Source organism: Pinus tabuliformis, chromosome 8, assembly GCF_031772625.1.
Source record: "Pinus tabuliformis cultivar Carrire ecotype Pingquan chromosome 8, CPIR1, whole genome shotgun sequence".
Classification (NCBI taxonomy): domain Eukaryota; kingdom Viridiplantae; phylum Streptophyta; class Pinopsida; order Pinales; family Pinaceae; genus Pinus; species Pinus tabuliformis.
The window spans coordinates 1,632,596,092-1,632,618,975 of NC_142294.1; positions in this window are offsets into that span (position 1 = coordinate 1,632,596,092).

The following is a 22,884-nucleotide window of genomic DNA, read 5'->3' on the forward strand; positions in this document are numbered from 1 at the left end:
TATGAGTGATTGGATTGCAATTTAGCTTTAATACAGTCTTGTCCAGCTGTGAATTCAGTGATTGATTCATTTGGACTTGAATCTATGCATGATGTTTAACCTTCTTTATCACGCTCCTGCTGAACATATATATGATGTTTAAACCTCTGTATCATGCTCTTGCAGGATAGATTAGAGTAGCTAGGACTAGATTAGAGTAGTTAGAAGTAGTATAGATAGGATTTAATACATAGAGGTTAGCTGTTTCATTTTGTTGATTTAATTGAAGTCTTCCTCCCGGAAGCAATCTTTCGACATGTTCAAGCGGTTTACGGGGTCCCTTAAAACCCGTCGGAGCTAGCCAATCCAAACGAAAGCAGGTCTAATTGGGGCTTGCGATCGGGTTAGTTCCCCTTGTTGGCATAGTGTACATTAGCCATGTCAACACTTTGCAAAAAATTCTTCTTTTAACTGGTACCCTCATTCCTTGAAATCATGACTCTTCATAATATTTGATTTTTTCAACATTGCATAGGTGAAGGAGTGAGCTGGAATTAACTAGTTGAAGGCGGTTGAGACTGCTGACCCATCCTTATCTTATAAAACATCATCTTTCATGCATTGACAATAAATTTTTAACTATAATATGCTCAAGAGAAGAGGTCAGGAATATTGCATACCTGTACCTACCTGATGGTTGTTGGAGAGACATGCATGTTGCTGCTGAGTTGATGTTGATGTGCAGGTGTTGGGGGACTTATATCAACCTTCCCTAAAGAATACCTAAACTTTTGACCCATTTTGTTAGAAAATTATATATTACGGAGCAATGGAACACATAAAATATTGCAGAAATATAAACACAGAAAACACATAAAACAAGAGAGACAGATATACATGGTTCACCCAGTTTGGGTTACGTCCACGGAGAAACAACCAGTCCTTCCTTTTATATTATCCAGCTAATTGAAGAGATACAACCTACAGTAGATCCGCTGTAACACCCTCTTCGCTCTCAATCTCCTCTCTCTTTCTCACTCATAATACAGATCTACATAGACGCAGTACAATTCTCTCATATATAGTGAGGGGTTGCCTTCTAGGGAAAAAAACCCTAAATTAAACATAACTTCTACCATCATATCTTCGCCTAATGAATGGCCCAGATTGACTAGAAATTACTATACTTTTACAAGGCAAGTTTACATCTATTCTTAGCTTCAGGGGCATTGCCCCCGAAACCCCCCGCCAGGGGGGGCTCCCCAAAGGTCGCAGCCACCCCCTCTGCAGCGAATATTTTACAGGCAATGTTGCCGCTCCATTTCGAACTAGGGTCCAATGCAGTGATACCTTTGAGTACAGAATATAATCAGGCTCCACACCCAACAATCTCCCACTTGGAGACTAATTATAGCAACTCCACCGCTGCTTCATTTGCTGGACAATGACTCCTCTTTAGACCTGGCTATTTCTCATCTTCTTCATCATACTTGAAGACCAGTTGAAATTGAGCATATTCTCAGTTTCTCCCTGGTTACAACTTTTGTTAGCATATCTACAGGATTCTTGCTAGTGTGTATCTTTTCCAGCTTCAACTCTCCATCTTCTAGCACCTAAATGTATGAAATGGTACTTGAGCTGTATGTGTTTAGTCCTAGAATGAAATGCCGAGTTCTTTGCAAGATGAATGGCACTTTGGCTATCACTGTATAACATGCCCATATCATGCTCCTTACCCATTTCACCCGTAAACCTTTGTAACCAAATCATTTCTTTACTAGCCCCTGTAGTAGCAACATACTCTGCTTTTGTTATTGAAAGTACAAAAATACTTTGGATTTTTGAAACCCAACTGATAACTGTTCCACCTATAGTAAATACATATCCTATAGTGCTCCTCCTGTTATCTCTGTCACCTGCCATATCCGCATCAACATATTCCTGTAGAGAAATCTTTGAACCACCAAAGCATAATGCTTGATTTGTGGTACCTTTCAAATATCTGAGAATCCATTTCACTGCCATCCAATGTTCCTTTCCTGGATTGTTCGTGTACCTGCTTACAAATCCCACTGCATGTGAAATATCAGGCCTTGTGTGGACCATTGCATACATTAAGCTTCTAACTGCTGATGCATATGAAACTTTAGACATATAATCCATGTCTTCTTGGGTCTTTGGGCACATTTCCTTACTAAGTTTAAAATGGCTAGCAAAAGGTGTACTAACTGGTTTTGCATTGTGCATATTAAATCTTTTCAACACCTTTTGTATGTACTCATTCTGAGACAATGTTAGTTTGCGATTTTTCCTATCTCTAGTTATTTTCATACCAAGGATTTGTTTTGCAGCTCCCAAATCCTTCATTGCAAATGAATTTGACAATTTTCTTTTGAGCACATTTATTTCTTGCATGTTAGACCCTGCAACAAGCATGTCATCTACATACAATAACAATATAATATAGCTGCCATCATTTTGCTTTTTCAGATAAACACAATGATCATAGTGACATCTAGTATAGCCTTGTTCAGACATAAACTTGTCAAATTTTAGATACCACTGCCTTGGAGCTTGTTTTAAGCCATACAAGCTCTTCTTCAACCTGCACACTAGTTTCTCCTTCCCTTTTACCTCATATCCTTGTGGTTGCTACATATATATCTCTTCCTCCAAATCCCCATGGAGAAAGGCTGTCTTTACATCTAACTGCTCAAGATGCAAATCTTCAGCTGCTACTAGACTTATAATAGTTCCGATTGAAGTCATTTTAACAATAGGAGAAAATATTTCATCAAAATCAATACCTTTCTTCTGTGCAAACTCCTTCACCACAAGTCTAGCTTTGTACCTTTGTTTTCCTCCATATTCTTCCTTCAGCCTGTAAACCCATTTATTCTACAATGTAGTTTTACCTGTAGGCAACTTGACTAAGTCCCAAGTCTGGTTATGCATTAAGGAGTCCATCTCTTCTTCCATGGATAGCTCCCACTTCTTCCTGCTTTCAATCTGCATTGCTTCTTCATAACATTCGGGTTCACCAGAATCAGTCAACAATAAATAATATAATGAAGGAGAGTATCGTTCAGGGGGTCTACTTATCCTGGTAGATCTTCTAACACCACTTTCAGGTGTTTGGGATGCATGTTGCTGTTGTTGTGGTTGTTGATTATTATTATTTTCAGGCACCTTTACTTTTTTAGTGATTTCATCAAGAACTACGTATTCCTTGTTTTCTTTTTCCTGTTTCTCTTCCTGCAACTAATTCTTATACAAGACCTTTCATTGAATATTACATCTCTGCTCCTAATGATTTTGTGATTTTCATAATCATATAAGCGATAACAAAAATCATTAACACCATATCCAATAAAGGTACATTTCTTTGATTTTGCCTCAAGCTTTGTTCTATTTTCTTTATTAATATGGACAAAGGCCTCACAACCAAAAGGCTTTAAAAAGGAGTAGTTTACCTTTTTACCTGTCCATGCTTCCTCTGGAACACCACCATTCAAGGAACTTGAAGGCCCTCTATTTATTAGATAAACAACGGTATCTACAGCATTTTCCCAAAATTGTAAAGGCAATCCTGCATGCAATCTCATGCACCTTGCACGCTCCATGATTGTTCTGTTCATCCTTTCTGACACACCATTTTCTTGTGGTGTTCTTGGAACTATCTTCTCTCTGCGAATTCCATGCTCTGAACAGTACCTATCAAACTTGTTGCTGCAATATTCACCTCCATTGTCTGATCTGAGACACTTCAATTTCTTTCCTGTCTCAATCTCAACCAAAGCTTTCCATTTCTTAAAAGTATCAAATACATCAGATTTATTCTTAATACAATAAATCCAAGTTTTCCTAGTTGCATCATCAATAAAAGTAACATAATAACGAGAGCCACCGAGAGATGATACCTGAGCAGGTCCCCATACATCTGTATGCACAAGCTCTAATTTTTCGCTCTTCTTTTCTTTCCCAACTCTGAGAAATCTGACTCTCTTCTGTTTTCCATAAATGCAATTCTCACAGAAGTCCAAATCAACATTCTTCAAACCCGACAACAAATTCCTTGAGTGAAGGATCTTCATCCCCTTCTCACTCATGTGTCCAAGCCTATGATGCCATAATGATGCATCTGCTCCTTTGGAAGTTAAAGCATTAACATAGTTCGAAATACCATTGCATAAATACAATGTACCAACCTTTTCACCTTTTTCTATTACCAGGGCTCCTTTGGTGACCTTCCAAGCTTTATCTGTGAAAGTTGTCACACAACCTTCACCCCCTAATTGCCCTGTTGAAATCATATTTTTCTTCAGATTTGGAACATGCCTTACCTCCTTTAGTACCCATGGGTTTCCATTCTGCTGTTTTACAAGAACCTTGAACATAGTCATGAAAGTATTTCTTATCAGGTGTGGCATGGAATGAGGCCCCTGAATCTACCACCCAGGAATCAGTAATATTTTTGAAAGAAAGAATCAAAGCATCTTGTAACACCTCACCTATCACATTTTCTTCATGATTGTTTTCTTGTTGTGCATCTCCTTCTTTTCCCTTCCGAGATCTGCAATCTTTCTTTAGATGTCCTTTCGTTCCACATTTCCAGTAATCTATCTCTGATCTGGACTTGGATATGTCTTTCCTTGATTTACTGCGATATCATGAGCTCTTTCGTCTTTCCATTTTTCTTCCCCTAGACTCTGCACTCAAAGCATTACCCGATGTCTCACCGGAGCTTTTCCGTCGCATTTCCTCACTAAGGATAGCACTGAAAACATCATTAAACTTTAAAGTACTAGATCCAAAAACAGAGTTACTAATGGCCATTACTAAACCATTCCAACTTTTTGGCAATGAGCACAAGAATAACAGAGCTCTAACTTCATCATCAAAGTTTACCCCTACAGAACTTAACTGAATTGTAACAATATTAAAATCATTTAAATGGTCTGCAACAGATACACCTTTCGACATCTTCATATTAAATAACCGTTTCATAAGAAATACCTTGTTTGAGGCCGAGGGTTTTTCATATAGTTTTGCCAATGCCTTAATCAAACCCTCTGTCATTGTTTCCTTCGAAATGTTGAAGGCAACTGACGCTGCGAGGCACAACTGTATTGTTCCAAGTACCTTTCTATCGAGAAGGTTCCATTCTTCATCTGTCATACCCGTCGGCATCTTTGTTTTTCCGCCCAATGGTAGGTACAGATATTTTTGATACAGATAATCTTCCATTTGCATATTCCACAACGAGAAGTTTTGGCCATTAAATTTCTCGACCCTAAACTTACAATCTTCCACTTGCTCCCACTCAGACCAGGAACCCTTCTCTCCTGCGAGTTTGTCAGCCAAATAGACCTTCGGCTCTGATACCAGTTGTTAGAAAATTATATATATTACGGAGCAATGGAACACATAAAATATTGCAGAAATATAAACACAGAAAACACATAAAACAAGAGAGACACAGATATACGTGGTTCACCTAGTTTGGGCTACATCCACGGAGAAACAACCAGTCCTTCCTTTTATATTATGTAGCAAATTGAAGAGATACAACCTACAGCAGATCCGCTGTAACACCCTCTTTGCTCTCAATCTCCTCTCTCTTTCTCACTCAGAATACAGATCTACATAGACGCAATAAAATTCCCTCATATATAGTGAGGGGTTGCCTTCTAGGGCAAAAAACCCTAAATTAAACATAACTTCTACCATCAGATCTTCGCCTAATGAACGGCCCAGATTGACTAGAAATTACTATACTTTTACAAGGCAATTTTACATCTATTCTTAGCTTTAGGGGCGCTGCCCCCGAAACCCCCCGCCAGGGGGGCTCCCCAAAGGTCGCAGCTGCCCCCCCTGGACCCCCCCTACAGCGAATATTTTACGGGCGGCGTTGCTGCCCCATTTCGAACTGGGGTCCAATGTGGTGATACCTTTGAATACAGAAAATAATCAGGCTCCACACCCAACACATTTCTCCATCATATTGCCTCTTGTAGCTTCTTCTCAGCCTTCCTGTAGATGCTGTTTGTTGGAGAGTGAAGTCCTTGCTTGTATTTGCTGCATGTGTTTTTATCCTTTTTTTTTTTCTTATGTTTCTACTTGATGTGCAGGTACTAGATGGTGATGCTGATGATCCTGATGCTGCTGCTAAGCCATTGTAATTCCAACAAGATAATCCTGTAGGTTTTTCGAAAATCCTGTAGATTTACAGGGAATCCTATAGAAAACACAAAACCCTTGCAAACTGAGCTAAATGAGTAGAAAAATGGAGGAAATGATGGAATGATGAAGGATTTGGAAATGGAGAAATGAAAACATGAATTGTATAGGTCCCCTTTGATCCTCCTTCGTTGCTTTGATCCTCCTCCTGTAAACAATATTTTCGAAATTAAAGGCAGCCTCTTGTAGCAGATTTGTTTTGTCCATATCTCTGAAACTATAGAATGGATTGACCTGAAATTTTCTGAGCATGTTGCCATCATCATTATGCACCTCCCCATAAAACAATTGGTCAATGGATGCACGAATCTCGAGAAAAACTAAAAATGGATGAAATTGATGGAGGCCGATTTATTGGAAACCCTACACTAAAATTTGCTAAAATTGTTTGGGCATGTTACCATCATCCACATGCATCTCCCCATCAAATTTTTTTTTAAATGGATGCACGGATATCAAGAAAATGTAAAAATGGCTGTAGGGGATGGAGGCCGATTTCTCGAAAATTGTGCACTAGTATTTTCTGAAATTGCTTGAGCATGTTACCATCATCCATATGTATCTCCCCCTGAAATAGAGTGACAAATGGATGCATGGTTTTCAAGTTATGACAAAAACAAATTTCTTCTCTATGTATTTTTGTTTCCCGTAGTAAAACAGAGCCTTCATGTAGTTTTTTTAGGACATCAAGCAAACTTAATGGAAAAGCTTGAGAATGATGGGTGGGTAGTGGAAATAGATGAGGGTGATGGATTGACATGGCCTTGGTCCTGTTAGACAATTTGAGCAAAGTAGGAGAAAGTCAAAATTTGACTTCTTTTGACTAGGTTTGACCTATTTTTTTCTTTCTTTGGTGGCAACTTGTTTTTGTTCCTTGTAGATGTTGAAGAGCACCTACATTCATCAAAGAGATACAGGGAGCAAGATTTTTTTTTTTTTCCTTTTTTTTTTTTCTTCTAGGCCTACTAGCCGCCTCAAGGAGGTTTTCAACTAGTAGGTCTGCTTAGGCGCCTCAAAGGAGGTTTTCACCTAGGATTTTTATTTTTATTTTTATTTTTATTTTTTCCAACCCATTGATTGCCTCATGAAGGTTTTCAATGAATGAGGCAATCTGAGGCACCTCCAAGGAGGTTTTCACTTGAGAATTTATTATTATTATTATTATTTATTTATTTATTTTCTACCCTACCTTACATTAAGGGAATTTTGAGGTCTAAAATGGGCGTCCTAAGAAAAATGTACAACCAAAATAAAATTTATAAGAACCAATAGGATTCAAGATGATGATGTCAACCATGGGGGATGATTCACCATTTTTGGAGTAAAAAAGTAAGATTAAAAAATAATAAAATAATAAAATTATTTTTTCAACTCTTATTTTCAACTTAACTTCCTAAGGTTTTACTCAAATTTTGATCAAGAGTACTCACTGGATGTAAAATTTAATTCCTCATCCAAGGAGTACCCATGTTGCATACCTTTGATGGACCCTGCTACACGAAAAATTAGAAATACATGAAAAAACATGATTGCAATCACGATTTTCATGTATTTCTCATTTTTCATGTAGCAAGGTCCATCGAAATTATGCAACATGGGTACTCTTTGGATGAGGAATCAAATTCTGCATCCCCGCTCGAAATTTGAGTAAACCCATAGGGAGATAAGTTGAAAACATGAGTTGAAAAAATAGTTTTTTTTTTTTTCCCTCTAAAATTCGATGATGTAATCTAATCTGATTTTATCATTTCCACTATTATTTTATAATTTCCTTAGGAGGCCCATTTTAGACCTCAAATCTCCCCTAATGCTTCAAAACCAAAATCACTTTCAAGTATAAGAATACTTCCAATGGAGCCATGTGCACATCAAGATGACAGACAAAATGATGTGTAGGCTTGAAATGTATGCCAAGGATAATTTTAGGGGCGAATGTTCGCCCTTTGGCGAAATTAAGGGGTTTTAAATTTTTAGTGGGCGAATATTTTGTATCATAGTACATTTTTACAAATCACCTCAAATAGGCCACCTTATTTTAAGGGAGAGGGTAAAAAGGTAAATTTAGCCCTTGAAATTAGGACTTACAACCTTCCATTCGCCCATTTTCAAGAATAGGTTTTATTTAAGTGAATCCATTCGCCCATTTTCAAGAATAGGTTTTAAAGTGAATCCTATGGGCCAAATACCATATTTATAAAAGAGGTATGGTAAATTAATAAAAATATAAATAAATGAGAGGTATGGTAAATAAATAAAACATTTTTTATATTTACTCCATAAGTCACCTTATATACATGTAAGGGTGTAAACAAATAAAAATATAAGTAAAGTGGAGGTATGGTAAATAAATAAAACGTCTTTTTATACTTACTCAAAAGGTATGTTAAATAAATAAAAATATAAATAAACTAGATGTATCGTAAATAAATAAAACCTCTTTTTATATTTAGTCCATAACCCTCGTTCTATTTATGAAGGCTCAAGAAAGAGGTTTTATTTAAGTGAATCCTATGGGCCAAATACCATATTTGTAAAAGAGGTATGGTAAATTAATGAAAATATAAATAAACAAGAAGTATGGTAAACAAATAAAACATTTTTTTATATTTACTCCATAAGTCACCTTATATTTACGAACACTCAAAAAAATGGGTTATATTTAGGTGAAACCTATGGCCAAAATACTATGGCACAAATACCATGGACTAGATTGTTATTAAGACCATGCAAAAAACCATTATTAACCCTAATATTAGAATTAATAAAAACAAAAATGGCACATGGTATTGACCCATGGTATTCACCAAAATGGCACATGGTATTGACCCATGGTATTCACCTGGAATGTAGCCTATTTAAATGGGGGAATTAAACTAGCATGTAGCCTATGCTAAGATTCACTAGGACTTTACAAAGTTTTATTATTTAGTGAAAAACTCGCCAAGATCTTACAAGATTTTATAATTGAATAAAATATTCGCCATGCCTGGTGAGAGATTCGCCAAAAAATTATATATACATATTATATTATTGATAAAATCGCCTTTCATTTTTCCTATATACCATGGAGATTCGCCCATTTATTATATTTATAAATTTAGGGGGGGTTCTTAAAATTTTCCCTGATGTATGCTTTGACATGTACCTAGATTTCATTGACCAAATGATCTGACTTTGAAAGGAGCAAGCATATTTGAAGAAGAGAGTGATGCTCCATCTTGTTGATTTTTTGGAACCAAACCTTAATATAACTTTGATGTCCTTTGTTTTCTTGCATATCTAGATCATTCTTCATGTCTTCTTCTACCATGACCTTCAAATATTCCTCTTTTTGCTGATTGTTCTCTTGAATACATGGAGGATTTGACGGTAACCATGAGGGAAATCTCTCAATCTTTGATTTTGATTTCTTCTCTTCATCAAGTGCAGTGCATGATTCCGTGGTCTTCTCATTTGAAGCTTCTTCTTCTGGATGTGGACCTTCAATGATATCAAGATAATCTCTTTTTTTCAATACTCTTCCTGAGCTATGGTGAATACCATTGATCTCAAAAGGAGATGTTTGGAAGTGTTGTGCCTCAACATTGTAAGTGAGCTGAGCTACTTCAATGTGTGGGTTTGGAAATGGCGGTACATATAGTTGAGTGGGAGTTGATATTTGAGATGGATGTGGTTGGGGTTGTGGTTGTGGTGGATGTTAATGATAAGGATAACATGGAGTTGGGTATGGAGGATATTGAGGATATTGTGGATGGATCCCATAAGTTCCTTGCCAACCTTTTTTCCAAAATTGGTTTTGGGGTTGAGATGGCCAATGTTGCCAAGGAAAAGATGCGTTCCAATTACTTTGAGATGGATGTGCATAAGCTTGAAATTTTGAATTAGGTCCTTGCATCATACTAGGTTGAATATGATGCCCTCATCCTCTTGGAGCTACATAACATAGTTGCATTGACAATTGACTTGCTTCATTGTCCTCTTGGTAAACTTCCTTCAACCTTGGTAATGATGGACAATGTTTAACATCATGTGATTCTGCATTGACAACACAAATATCAACATATTCTTTTTCTTCATCTTGCATTATTAACATTTCTACTTGTTTGGTTAGATTGCTAAGAATTTCTGTTTTAAAATCATCAAACAAATTTCCAAGTTTAGCTTGACTCACCGATCTTGATGCTGATTTACCTACTTTTGCCTTTCCTCTTGATATGTGTGTGCATATTTCACAAATTTCTTCAAATGATAATTGGTATACATCAACTCTACTCATGAGATCAAGGAGATTAATCCATTCATCCCTAATTGTTCTAAGTAAGAGGGTTTTTAGTGTGTTAGATCCTAAATGATGTAGTTTTTCCCTCTTAACACTATACATGAACCTCTCTATTAGATCCTCAAGGTTCTCATTTTCTCTTTGATTCAATCTAAAGATTTCTTCTTTAAGATCACGATCTTTATATTTTTCTAAAAATATCTTTTGCATATCATTCCATGATCTTATTGAATTAGTCCCTAAACTCATGAACCATTTAAGAGCTCTATCCTTTCATGTTGCCGGAAACAATCTCAGTTTTTGACTTTTTAATAAGTAACCATAATATCTACAAAAAAATTCAAATTCAAAGAGAAATGTTTCCAGATCCTCCAACATTAGACCATGAAATTTTGGAAGAAAAGATGGAGGGATGTTCTTCATGTGCACATTGATATCAATATATTGAATGGGGAATCTGAGATGATCTTCCTCATTGTTATATTCTGCATCCATTTCTTCTACATTTTTTTCCATCTCTTCTTCTTCTTCTACCTACAAAAGTGGATGGTGATATGGCTCTTACTACACCATGTGATCAAATGGGGGGGTGGGTTGGTGTTGGAGATTTTGTTTTGTTTTGTTTTTGTTTTTATAATTGAATGAAAACTATAATACAATGCAATTTTATACTTTTAAATTAAATATGCCTAATGATTTTTTTTTTTTGTTTTTTCAAAAAGTAAAAAGAAATAAATCAACCATGGAAGAAAACAATGCATACTTTAACACCTCCCCGACAACTGCGCCAAAAAGTGATGAGCCTCAGTATTGCAACAAGAATGTTGCAAGCAGCAACTCCCAAGGCTATTGACTTTAATTATCAACCCGGGGTTCATACAAACTTAAGAGGTATCATAACTATATGTGCAACATACAATGTCTCCTTCCTAACACACTTTGCTTGCAAAATAACCCCATTTTAACCCTATTTGTCACATGTGATGTTTTAACTAATCAAAGCATGAAATATGATTTAGAGAGTACTAACTGCTGTGTGCATGTGTAAATATAAAAGAACTCATTTTTTTTAATCTTTTCACTTTATAAATGCAAATGCTAATCTTTCCTTGATCTTTGGCAGGGGAGGTAAGTGCGGAGGAAGAGGGGTACATTTATTTTGATGGCTTGGAGATAAAGTAGAGGCCTAAACCCAACTTCAATGATGATTTTTCTCAATTCAGGCTCAAAACAAGATTTCCTACAGGATGCTACAGGATTTCCTACACGATGCTATAGGATTTCCTACAGGATCGCCTGATTTACTACAGGATATTATAGATTTACTATACGAAATTATATTTCATCGGATGACCAAGAAAATAAAATCCAAATTGGATGGGACAAATTTTTTTATTGACTACGATGTTTAAGTCCCCATTCTAAGTGGAATCACTTAAAAAGACCTCTGTTAACCCATGCTAAAAAATAACGGAAAATTACTAGTCGAAAATCTAGAAATTCGAGAACTAGCGAGCTAGTAAATCTATAAAATGCCTAACCTAATAAAGTGCAAATTCAATAGGGTATTTTTTTTTATGAACTAGAATGTTTTTTTGATCTAATGCAAGTCGAACCAACTCGATTGAGGCTTGTTAGCATGCTCTAAAAAATAGCAGAAATTTACTGTTCTTTGCCACAAAGGAATTCCAAAAATCTAGATTTGGGAATAAGAAAGCTAATCCAAGTAGCTCAATGATTACTATGACCTTCCAAATATTTTACAAGGATGAAATGATGCTTTTGATCCTGCAAAAGAACTTACATTAACCATTTAACTCAATCCTACAACAAGAAATCATTAATACTAAATGCAGAAGTAGAAAGAAATAAAAACAAGAGATGCATGTGAATAAGAAGTGAAAAGAATGAAAGAAAATGATACAAAAGGGCTCTGAGGCTCCTGAGATGGCCAAGCCCAAGGAAACTCAGAGACCTATGGAGGAGAACAAGATTTAGAAGCTGAACATGACACCAATCTTCATTATTTTCATCAATACAATTACATCCCTGCAAGAAAATACAATGGAGCTGCAGAAATAAGAGTTCTCTCCACAAGAACACTAATGAAAATCTCTCCCTAGAGGAAAATTTGACTTGATACTTATACAAAATGATTAGGAATCATTCCCCATGAATGGAGGAAGCTTTCCCCACCAAAATCCCTTGATTAGTAGATTTGGTCTCAAATACTAGGATTTTGCATTAAATGGTAGGGAACACATTCCTAGATTTTCTCAATCATTGGAGTTCCACAATCTATGCCGTAATTCCATAATATCTTGTTGACTTATTATTTATTATTGATCCTACTGCAGTAGGGAGCAAGTCCCTAAATTATCTCCTCCTCCAAATCTTCATAATTTGCCCAATATTCTCATAATATTCCACAAAATAAATAATATTAGGCACAAATATGCAATTATTTATAAACCTTCCTAATGAATATATTAAAGTTAGAAATACATTATCTAATGCAAAAATACAGGTTTAATGTGTTGAAGGATGGTCATAGGCTTTAATTTATGTTTAATTTAGAGGCACGGGCCTTAATTTATGTCTAATTTAGAGGCCCATCACTATGTCTTTTCTTACCTACCTCAGATTCCCTTTTATTTGGTTTCCTCATAAGTTGAATTGTGAAGTTTCACACGACTTTCCATCCCCCCTACAACTATGATCCCTTCATTTTTCCTTTTTGATTCATCTACCTTTCCCCCATAAGACACCCTAGGGGTCCACTCCTTCCCCTAATTTGATCACCAACATACACACAGTCACACCAAGGGCACCCATCTTTTGGTTGTATTATTTAAAAAATATCAAAAATCATATCCCCTTCATCTCATGCTACTTTAAGTAGTTGATACCACAATTCTACATTAACAACAATCAAGTGTCATCTTTGTTCAGAGCATTAGATTTGAGTCACTTGTGTAGGTTTGACTATAATTTGTCATTAATACTAGTCATCATTTTTGACTTTTATTGTCCTTGCCTCCCCAGTACCCCTTGTCCTTACGCTATTTCTTGTCCTTGGCACACTAGTACCCCCATGGAACCCCTTTTACCATTTCATCATGTTAGTCTCATTGGTTTCACTCAGAGCACCATCCCTTTTTCAACACCCAAATGGTCCTTGCCGATGTTGTTAGTGTCAATCATCATTGTATATGCTTTGTTCAAAGTAAGTAATCCCCATTGATAAAATGACCTCGTCCATCGGTTTTCAAAATTCCCATGTCAGTACAAGTCCTAGTTACTCTCTTATTTTTTGTACATCCCTTATGAGATGTTCACTTCCACTGACACCAACATATATTATCCAGAAGTTTAGAAATGATGAAGATATTTTTTGCCTTGGTTAGCCATTCCTTTATCATGGTTTTCCTTGGGGTAGACTAAGAGAGACATTAGTGCTCTTAGATTTGTTAGGCTTACCCCATGTTCAACTTTGAATTAATTTATTCTCATGGAAATAAGTCACACATCTTTTCAAATTTAATTACTTTGGATCCTTGCACCTTCAATGTGCACACATCCTTTGGTCAGCGTAGGAGAGACATCATTTCTCCTTGATATGATCAACTCCACCGATACTTAAATCCAACTACACTTGTTCACATAACCATGAGTTGCATTAACCCCATTAATACTTGAATACCTCAGTATACCTATTACATTTGTATCCCCCATTAATGGGGACACCTTATTTTGGTTACTGGATCTGATCATCATTAATGTGACTCTTTCACTGTTCACTCAGATCAAGAGTTACAAGATCCTCCATTTTAGTAGATTTAGGGATACACTATTGTGTATTATTCTATGACTATCATTGTAAATTGTACTTTCCATTGGCATTTATCATGAGCATGGGTCATGCTCACCTCATTTGTATAAAGAAGTTTTACATATAAACATATGCCACTCATATGTATTGGTTCTCACTGGTGATTGATCACTCATTCCCTTGGTTTCTCCTCACATACCCCACTCTCTTTCTCTTATTGACAAATTCAGTGGTTCATAGTTTAGCAGTACAAAAATTTGTGATGCACTTTGGGTGTACATTTCCATGCTCCCCCCTTGCACATCAGGGGCCAAATGTTATCCCAAAATTTCGTACAGATGATAGCAACACATTAGAATTTCAAAAACATGCTCAAATATCAAAGAAATCAATCTTAGGTGAAATAAATTCCTTAAATATGAATATAGACATGAAGAAATCAAAATTTCATTCATCGCGCAAATTTTTGACTAGGCATGTAGGAAATGTTCTTCAGTAAACTCATGCAACTACATGGATACCGGTGAAAAATCTATGCAATAGTTATTTTCGTGTTTTTTTAAGCTTCTTCCAGTATATTTGATGGTACCTTGTCGTACACATCAAGATTCTTGCCTTTTTATTGAGGGAAAAATCAACCCAAAAGCTCTACTTTTTCCATAAAAGTGATCTACAGTGGTTGTGGAAAGTTTTCTAGAAAATCTCATCTACTGGGGTATATAAAAGAAGGGTCAAGCTAAGGAATTCATGGAGACATCTAGACTAAGCTTATGCTAATAGTATTGTGCATAAGAACGAAGGAATGAGAGATAGAGAATGAGACGAGGACCCATCCCTTAGGAGGGACTAAGTTTCCCCCTTTGTAGTTAGTTACAAAGTGAGGTGAAGTTGCAATTAAAACTTATTTATTACTAAAATTTCTTGCCTATTTGTTGGGTTATGCTCATGAAATAGTATTGTTGTCTATTTACTTTATAGAAATTATTTGTGCTTCTTTACTATTTTATAGGTTATGGATCTTACCTAGTTTCTAACTAACAATTAGCCTGTTATATGTTACCGAATAAAAAAATGTTTATTTCGTCTTTTCATACATGCTTGAGGGAAAGAACCACCAACACACAATATTGGAAGTTGATTAAAAAATAACAAGACTATGATGCTTCTGTACCTGAAAAAAACTATGTTTTCTTGTCCTACACTTGGTCAACTGCTCTTTTAGGTTCGCTAGAAAACCCTCACACCAATTAAACATCATAGGGCCCATACACCTTACCGCAATGTTAACTTGGATTTTGGAAGCCAAGTGGGGACTCAATGAACCTACCTCTCAAGTTATAGTGAATGGAATGATACAATGAGGGAGGTTCACTATATCCCTAATTGGGATCTTCCCATTTTCTTTCCGCACAATGAGAACATAATACTAAACAATGAAATCATCCAAGGACCCCCCACCTACTAATATTCCTCTAGACACCACCAAAAGGGCCCCTTACCTTAAATGTCCCATGAGAAAGTAGATATATCTTCTACCTCTATGTTTGGTATGAGACCCTGTAGTTTAAAGCATTGTTCCGTAGGATCCCACCATTGGATGATCCTCTACAATAATCTAAGTCGACCCCTCATATTTTAAATCTGATCCAGACTTATGAAGGAATGAAATGAAATACAAGTTTAAACCAAAAACATAGAGATACAACAAAAATAAACTTCAATTAATAAATATCAAATATTTAAAAATGTTTACATGCAAAATTAAAACAAACTAGCTCGAATGGTAGTAGATTATCTCTGAGAAGAGATGCGAAGACTATATGCCTTTTGAACTATGTTAGAATGAGGCTCTAAGGCAATTTTTTATCATGAAGGAACAATGATAAACCATTAACATCCAAAAAAATAACCATAGGAGATGAAGCACCAAAAGCTTATGTGCCTCGATGGAGTTAGTTGGAATATCAATTTCTTGGGGTCATAACTTTGGCATATGATCTTCATTTGGCGTGCATGATAGCTCATAAGAAAGGTCTATTTGAGGAAAACAACTTTCAATTGAAAACATGAGTCTTTGTACCATTTTTCCTATTTCCCCAAAAAGCATTGTTTAGGTCCCCAAAATGACTCTAGAAGTTCAGGACCCCAAAAAATGCCAAAAATAGAAAATTGTCGAAATAGGAAATTATGCTGGAAAATAGGAAATTGATAGGAAATAATGATAGGGGTCCTATTGGAATAGGCAAGTTCCCACCAATATCCACTTGGATCATTCCTCGCCCCGCCCCCATTGTGTTGAGTGCCTCAATGAGACGGGGAAACTTTTGTTGAACTTGGTCCCTCATGAGCCAGTTGCCTTGGTGCAGGAGATAGTCGGCTTTGACAACTTGATACAGTTGGATCCTCTATTGGAGAGTCTTCTTAATTATTGTTTCCATGATCTGATTAGTTGCCTCCTATTTAATGCAATATGGGTTGAGCTCTGTTGGTGTCTCATGCTCGGTAATATTTGATGTGTCCAATAATGGTGGAAAGTATGGTCGAAGGCGGTCCAAATTTGAATATTGGATGTAGGCCAAGGAATGGAGGAATGCTTACCTCGAAAGAATTGTCACCCATAGCCTTGGTGATGGTGTAAGGCCCATATCGGAGTGGTCGAATATTTCAATGGGTTCCTGTAAGACATTCCTTTTGCAAATGCAACCAAATATTCATTAGGGAAATTTTGAGGTCGAAAATGGGTCTCGTAAGTAAAATGGACAATCAAAATTCACTTTATGAGAACCAATCACACTTTAGGGGATGACATCATCCCGAATGGTTGAGGTGGCATTGCTTGAGTTAAAGGTACTAGTCACATTCTCAATGGTGGATAAAAACTCATGCATAACCATGGTAGTGCTCTAAGTAGTTTTAAAGTCATAGAGTAAAGTACTCATAATAAATGTCATTTCATATTTTTTGAATAAAATATTAGTATTGTCATTTCATATGTTTTGAAAGAAACAATGTATATCCCAATACAATCTTCATGTCTTTAGACACTTTTCAATAAATATTGTATTTGTATATTTTCATATATTTATTTTTAAATTATATATTCATCTCATTTTATTTAATATTACAATTTTAAATTAATTATAAGTTAATATATATACATATATATTATATATATGAATAAAAATAAATAAAAATGTTATCTTGTAACATTAGGATAAATCAAATCTATGATTATAATATTAATAAAAATACAAGCATATTAAAATTAAAGAAAAAAATGTATATTAGTTTTGTATGATTTATGATATTTTAAAATAGACTTATTTTACAAATTCTTCTTAATTTCAAGTTATTTAATAATATTTAAAATTATGTTATTAAAACATTTTTAAACAAATCAATTTGTAAGGATTATAAAAAAAAATTATAATGTTTTTACAAAGTAGAAAATAATAAATTTTTATTATATTCATTACAATAATAATTTTATTAAAATATTTAATGATTAAAAAGTGAATATAATTATTGTTCCTACAAATTCACTTACCTTTAACTTGAAATTATAAAATAATATGCAAATTGTGTTGTGATGTTTATCTTAAAAGATCAATAATATTGATTTTTTTACATATATATTTTGCATTTTTTTTTTTTAAATTTAAACCAATGAAAGAATATATTAAATTTATTATATTATATGATTTGATTTTTATATGGCAAATTAATTACATATTATATAATTTAAATAATATAAATTTCAATTAATAGTATATTATACAATTAAGAATTTATATTTATAATTTATTTTAAGTTATTTAAGTACAAATGAAAAATGCATTAGTTGTTCAATGATAATGACTTTTTCTTGAAAAGCTTATTCTTATTTATAGTCACATCAATACAATTTTTTTATTAATTTTATTTTGGTACAACTTTTCAATTGAATTTAACCATGGTTACATGGATTGTGGTGCAAAAAGTGAATTGCAAATTCATAAATATTATCTTATTGCTTCAGCTAATATTTTATTATTTCTTTAGGAGGCCCATTTTAGACCTCAAAATTCCCCTAATGGTCTCCTACTTGAAACTTATGTGGCACCTGATGTTGATCATGATGTTGTTTGTACTTAGTTTTGGATTTATCCAAGATATCATGAACTTGCTCGAAGATGTGTTGAATGCATTCAATAAACTTGATGGCTTTATCACCTTTAGATTAAACATGTGCATATTATGTCTGTGTAGTTGCAAGAGGAATTTCAACATCAATAATACACAATGGTTAAAAGCCCAGGTCCACCTGAAAGGATTTGTGGCTAGTTGAGTTATGTATAGCTCTGTTGTCACTGTGTTGAACATAGGGGAGGCTCTCATCCCATGTTCATGGATAATTAGAGTTGTACATGCATAGTGATGAGGCTCATCAAAGGTATATCATAAGGATCAAAATTCCATCCTCCAGCTTTAAAATTTTCTCTTTCTCACATTTATTTACAATTTTTGTTATATTATGCTTAGTGTGAGGGGTGAAAGATGTGTTGCTATGTCATGTGGCCTAATATGGTTTAAATGCAGGAATTAGAGCCATTTTGAGATAATTTCAATGCAGGAGCTCAGAGTAGATGTTATGAAACCAGCTCACTAAAAGATAGAAAAGATAGATCAACGCCTTAGAATTCAACCTCTTCGAGGGGGCAACCTCCTTTACATTACATAAATGAACAATTCTTGGATGATACAAATGACAAGACCTCCTTTCTATATATAGGAGTCTAAGGAGTCATAATATAATCAGAGTCGACATAACAATAATAATGTAAGGGCACAATAATAACAATAGTGGGCTTCTATGGGGCACAATAGTAACAATATGGGGACTACATGGGTACAAAAATATAATAAGGGGGCTGTACTAATAACAATAAGGGGTTACACTAGTAGTATAGGGGCCTAACATGCCCCTCTCCTTCAAAAAGTGTTGTCCTCAATGCTTGAGTAGTTCTTGATGCTTCTGTAGAATATTCTTGTCCTCCCATGTGGAATCTTCAGTGGGTAAGTTCTTCCACTTGATGAGATACTTTGAGATTGATCGATTTCGTAGCTGTCAGATTCTTGTTTTTGTGACTGCTCCAGGTTCCCATATGATTTTTCCTTCCTCTTCAAGTTCTGGCAATATTGTTTGAATTGGGATCTTCTGCAACTTTTGAATGAGTGGCCACACTTCTTCATCCTTCTTCCATTCATCCCTTGCTTCGTTTATCCAATCTAGTTGGATAATAGAAATAGAACAAAACAATGCTTCCACATTCTCATCCTTTCTTGAGAGTGCATCTGCAACAAAATTTTGCTTCCCTTTTCTATAATTGATGTCAAACTCATAACCCAATATATTTGTGACCCATTTTTTCTGTTCTTCTATAGATAATATTTGTTATAAAAATTATTTAAGACTATCATGATCCATTTTTACCTTGACGTGTCTTCCCATTCGGTAAGGTCGCCATTTCTTAAGTGCATGTAGTATTTCCAACATTTCCTTCTCATAAATAGCTTGCTTGAGATGTAGCAGTAAAAATACCCAATCACCTACATCGAAACACTTTTCACTACAATGTTGATCTACCTGTTGTTTCATTCGATTTTGCACCAAAGTGACAATATCCTTTAAAAGTTGGAGAACTTGTTGTTGATGCTTGATGTGATCTTTCACTGCTTGAACCTTTTTCTTCTTGATATGTCCTTCTATCTTGAGAGTTTTAGGAGTGGTGATTTCTTCCAATGCTTTACAATATATGGTCGGATTCATTTCTTGATGCTCGATGTGATCTTTCATTTCTTGAACATTTTTCTTCTTGATATGTCCTTCTATCTTGATAATTTGAGGAGTGGTAATTCCGGCCAATGCTTTACAAGATATGGTCAGATTCATTTCTTTTTTCTCTGGGATTGGTTCCTAGTGTATATACTCTTCTTTTGGTGTTTCTTGATCCTTTTCTTCCTCCTCTTCATAATCTATGTAAAGTAATTTCTTCTCAGCACACTTATGACCTTTAGTCCATTTGCTATCACAATTGTAACAAAGCCCTTTTTCTCTTTTCTCTTCTAATTGTTGTGGTGTAACCCTTGTAGGTTGTGGAAGGCTAGGAGAAACAACACTTCCATTATTATAGTTGCAGGGGGTAGACTTCCTTGTTGCCATAATTTTAATTTCCACTATGTAACAAAGCTCTTTTACTCTTTCCAATTGTTGTTGTGTTGCTCTAAAGAAGGTGTTGCTCTTTGTATCCTCATAATGTGCTATCATTTCCTCCGTGAAAATTGACCACGTAACAAGTTGTTTACGAGAACAAAGCCCTTCATACCATAAAAATTGATTCGGTTCTAAATATGAAGATGAAATACATACCTTTTCTAACAGTGGTACACCATGTAGATCAAAATATTGCTCCATCTGAAGTATCCAATTTATCGGATCCTTGCCATCAAACTTCCTCATATCGCCTTTTCTTGATTTTAGGAGCTTGATCTTGAAACGACTATAACTCTGTAATTTCGGTTCTTCCAGTTCTGAAATTGCGATCTATATTAGGCCTCTGTGTCTTCTTTCCAATGCCACTAGTCTGATTGAATTTAGATTCTCCAAGGCAGAGTTATGCACAATCTCCCAAGATGACCTGATTATAGACCTTTCCAGAAGAGCGAACTTATATCAAGTGCCATGTCTCACTATTTCAACCTTTGGCTCTGAAAAATATATACAAGAAACTACAGTCCGTCCTCTTTCTGTACCTTCTTACGAAATTTCAATCCGTTGCTCAGAGAGAAAGTTATGACTATTTTCCCCAGGTCACATGTTTGGAATGTAATTTAGGAATCTGCAAAAAGACCAACTTCCTCAGAATATCTCCGCAAATATAGTGCGAAAAGCTATGAAATTTAGACCCGAGGTTCAGTGCGATTTCATCTCGAATGGGTTTTTTTTTTTCGCTTCTGAAATGTCGCAGAAAAAAAGTTATATCGAAAATGCCATGATGACTTATTTGGAGTAGCGAAATCCTAGAATCAAAGCTCTGATACCAAATGTTATGAAACTAGCTCACAAAAAGATAGAAAAGATAGATCAACACCTTAGAATTCAGCCTCTTCGAGGAGACAACCTCCTTTACATTACATAAATGAATAATTCTTGGATGATACAAATGACAAGACCTCCTTTCTATATATAGGAGTCTAAGGAGTCATAATATAATTAGAGCCGACATAACAATAATAATGTAAGGGCACAATAATAACAATAGTGGGCTTCTATGGGGCACAATAGTAACAATATGGGGACTACATGGGTACAACAATATAATAAGGGGGCTATACTAATAACAATAAGGGGTTACACTAGTAGTATAGGGGCCTAACAGTAGACAACAAGGAGAGATTTTAGGAGGTTGTCCACCTCCTTAACTCCTTCAATTAGCCAAGATCACCACTTTATCTCTCACCGACTCGAAGTTATTGACAACCAAGCAAGACAAGTCATTGGAAACCAAGTGAGTGCAGTTCAAGGAAGATTTAGATCCACCTTTCTCGAGTTTTGGGAGACAAACATCTCTATTTTCTAGGGATTTGTTGGTAGCTACCCTTTTGTATAAATAAAATTGCCATAGATATCATTAGGATTGAAACTTTGTTTGCAACTAAGAAGCTATTGAGCTCAAGCACTTGTTACTACTATTTTTGACTTGTTATGTCATGTATTTTACATTTCTGCAATGATAATGAGAAGTTTCTTATTGGTCCATCACTGAGTTATTTTAAGAGGGTCGAGGCTCTTGGGTTTGGGCCCAACCCTGGTATAGGTCCCTCTTGTGTATTTATATTTCATTTTAGCTTAGAATGTTTGTTAGTTACTACATTTTCTTAGAATATAATTCCTCAAAAAGCCTGTGACTATTGCCTCTATCTCATCTCTCTCATGGGAGCCTGACTAGAGGAGTCTACAATCACAACCGAAAAACACTATGTTGATTATTTCTTCTTTATGATTCCTTGGAAAAAGTATACATTAGTTTTCTTGTTTTGTATATAATTGATGTAGCTTAGAAGTTGATTCATTGCATAGTCAATTTTTTTGGCATAAGTTAGATAGTTTCTAAATTCAACTCACTTTTCCACCATTGGTTATGAAATTTTGTGAATGATAAGAGAGCATGTGCAGGCGATGTTGCAGGACTTTTGGATTTGGAGGTAAGGGGCATTTTCACCATCTCCATCTAGGACTTCTCCACCTTTGTTTTATGAATATCAAACATTGTTCTTGAGCTCTGTCTCTTAGGTCACTGTGAGCAACCCTCTTAGTCCAAAACCGGACTTCCTGAAGTGTTGAACTTAGATAAAGGTGTTGGTCACCTTTCAACCATATACATCCCTTGACCTCATCGTTCTTACCTTCTAAATCCTCTCGGAAACCTTCCTGTAGCATTACAGGTCTTCCTGTAGCAATACAGGGATCCTGTAGCAGCTTCTTGTAACATGTGTGTAACAACTTGTTTTGCCC